The sequence below is a fragment of the Leiobunum rupestre genome, chromosome 4 (assembly GCF_980474605.1).
Source record: "Leiobunum rupestre chromosome 4, qqLeiRupe1.1.hap1, whole genome shotgun sequence".
Taxonomy (NCBI): domain Eukaryota; kingdom Metazoa; phylum Arthropoda; class Arachnida; order Opiliones; family Sclerosomatidae; genus Leiobunum; species Leiobunum rupestre.
In genome coordinates, this window is record NC_143387.1 from 17,530,653 (window position 1) to 17,533,675 (window position 3,023).

At 33.3% G+C, this 3,023-nt stretch overlaps 1 long non-coding RNA gene across 1 annotated transcript; it reads left to right on the forward strand.

Annotated features, from left to right (window-relative positions):
- Window positions 1–1,959: 1,959 nt before the first annotated feature.
- Window positions 1,960–2,700, forward strand: LOC149946524 (uncharacterized). Its single transcript, XR_016480573.1, has 3 exons — window positions 1,960–2,246; window positions 2,308–2,446; window positions 2,549–2,700. It is a non-coding gene; the product is annotated as an uncharacterized LOC149946524 (long non-coding RNA).
- Window positions 2,701–3,023: the final 323 nt, after the last annotated feature.

Consider the following 3,023-nt stretch of genomic DNA (forward strand, 5'->3'; position numbering starts at 1 on the left):
TTTTGAGATCATTTTGGAAAAATAACATAATTATATATATATCAAGTTTATTATTATTACCTCTCCGAAGGGACTAGTCCCAAGGAGGGGTATTACAATCACCGTATCTGTCCGGGGCAAAGGGTAATCACCGCGTTCGCAGTTTTTTTTGGATTTCGTAAATAGTTCCCTAAAACGATTTTATTTCCAAAACCGCGCATCTCTTATTTTTGGCGGTTTGTGAATATAGTTCGGCGGTTAAGTGGTTTTTTATATACGGAAGCGCTTTTTTTCGATATCCAATTGAGTGTATTGTGTCACGTGGTTTCGCGTATCATGTTCGTGTATGATTGGTGTTTTTGTGTTATGCATGTACTGGCTTACTGGGTAACTACTCCCCAACTTCTACTACTTATTGACTTTTGAGACGGATCGAGTGCAGAGGGTTACGGTAAACGTCTCAACTTCCAAATGGCAGGGTTTCCACCAAATGTTCACGGTTTATGTCTTATCATAGACAATAAACAGAAGGACTAGAAAGTGGGATGAAAGCTGACCGCGCTTTTCTAAACTGGGTGCTATCTATTTCCGGAAAACAACGCCACCTGTTAGATATTTTTAGAAGTAAATTTTAGAATTGTATCTAGGCACGTGAAGAAAAGAGGAATTTCTTCATACATTGCAAACAGATTTTGTGTCTTATATTTCTTTCGCTTCATTTGCTTCTTAGGTTTGACATAAATGGAAAATTTTTCTGTTAGTTGATGCCTCGTCCCCGACAACAGCTATAATCCTAAATCCACTACATTCTAATCTTCTAATTGCTTTCCAAATAATGCTATTTAATTCTGACGCAGAAGCAGTTTTTGTTGGGAAATGTGCAAATGGAATCTTGATTCCAATAGTGACTCCTCTTATCATTAATTGTAAAATATGTGTAGCTAGAGGAGGTTTCTCGGAGTTGGTTACTTCACGTTCTACATCATCCAGTTGATTATGATTGTCGTTAACATCAAATAATTCTGTTACAAGGCCACTACTCCTATTTAATACTAGATCTTCCTTTACGCTTACTTCATCTAGTGATAAAACAAAATACTTTTGATGATCTGGAAGGTTATAAAGTTTACATTCTTTAGCCATTTCCTCGAAAATCTCAGTTGAAAAGCCTGATTTGCTTATTATGGAGTGGTTATGGTTATACCGGGTTGTTGTAGTGGGTAGAGCAATAAATTTGGATTTTCTAAGAGCTTCATAAGACGATTTAGATTTATTTTTCATATAAATGCACCATTTAATAAATGTTTGGTCCCACCGCATGCCAAATTTGGATTTCTGGATGGCTCGAAGCTGTTGCCTTAAAAATACTGTCAAAAGCGAGCCTGTTGGTTCATCTTTTAGCCTGGCTTTTAGAGTGAACACTAAGCTATTGATTTATTTTTTAGAACTTTTAGTTTGAACAAGATATTTCTTATTTTTTCACTAGCTTCTTGTACGATCTTGATTTCTCAGACTGGCCTTGCATTTTCAAATTGTTCCTATTCCGCAGTTTTCTTAAGCTTGAGCGGTACTTTGTGCAATGGAAACATCTCTTTTTTGAAATGTTTATGAAACCTTTACAGTTTGGGCTAAATATTCCATTCGGTTTTCACAATTCGCCACCGAAAACTACAGCTGCGCCACCTAGTCACACTGCCTAGAACTATATTTGGGTGATACGGGTAATGGCGTTATGCGAAAATGCGCGTTTTATAACATCAATTAAAACATTTTACCAGAGATTTACTAACGATTTTAGCATATTTTTTAAAGCGTGTTCTAATGTTTTGTATTAACAAAGGTGTATATACGACATTTATTTATTAATTTTGAACTGTCAATAGGTATTGAATTCGTAAATATAAGTATAAATATTCGAGTTTAATAACACTATGAGTAGGCCTTGGAGAATTCATACAAGGGATCAGTTTGAAAGTTTTAAAGGTATGTAGGAAATTTATTATTATCTTCACATTAGAACAAGCCCAGATTGTTCTAATTTCATAGACTAGTAGCTTCAGCATTTTGTATAATGTATAATGTATTTTAAATAATTTTATTTGGTATATTAGTGAATCGCTCCATGCTTGAAATTTTTAAGTATATTGGAGAGTAGTCTACTCTTGATCCATAGAATAAGGTGTGCGGATGCTTAAAACAAAAGTTAAAATTTGAAGTTGGTGATGGAAAACACAGCATTGAAAGGTCCATTGTTCATGCAATAGTGGGTAAATATATTTTTATTAAAACCCAATTCTTTAATGTAACCTGTTTTATTTATTATTCTAGAAATTCAGGCTTTTGCAAACATGCAGTAAATTGCTGGTCTATTTTATATATAAAGATACTGAGAGCTATCCCAACTTTCTGACTTTAGAAGTGGGGTAAAATGAAGGAAAAGAACTAACTGTGCCTTCGGTATTGTACGGTAATAAAATGTTTAGAGTTGCAAGGGTTAAATTTGCCTGGCTCAAAAAGGTTTATGTACTCTTATTTGGTCACTTAGTTAGTCTCAAAAATTTATTTCTAGCTTTTAGTCGGGATGAAATATTTGTGGAGAGTCCATTTGTAGCGAAGATAATATCAATTGAAGAGGCAGTGGCACAAAATAACTAAGTTGGAAAGGAAGGAATCTACTGGCTAACGACTGTAGAGGCTACTATGGAAAAATTCAGCTAGGCCTTTTCATTTTTTTTGTCTATTCTCGCAAGGGCTATTTTTAATTGATATTAAGAGAGACTGACAATATTTGAAGAAAACGTTGTCCAAATATATAATTTTTATTTTAGATTTCAGTTAAAGAAAAGTTGTAATTAAATTTTCATTTCTAGTCAAGGAAAGTTATATTTTTAATATGTTAAATTAGTTCCTATTTTAAATTTTGGCCAATTAGTATTTGTAGATAACAAATGAACTGAACTATTTATGTTATGAATTTTCTACTCAAAGCCATGTTAACTAAAAAGGCAAAAACAAATGTATTATAGAATTAATTCAAAGTTAAA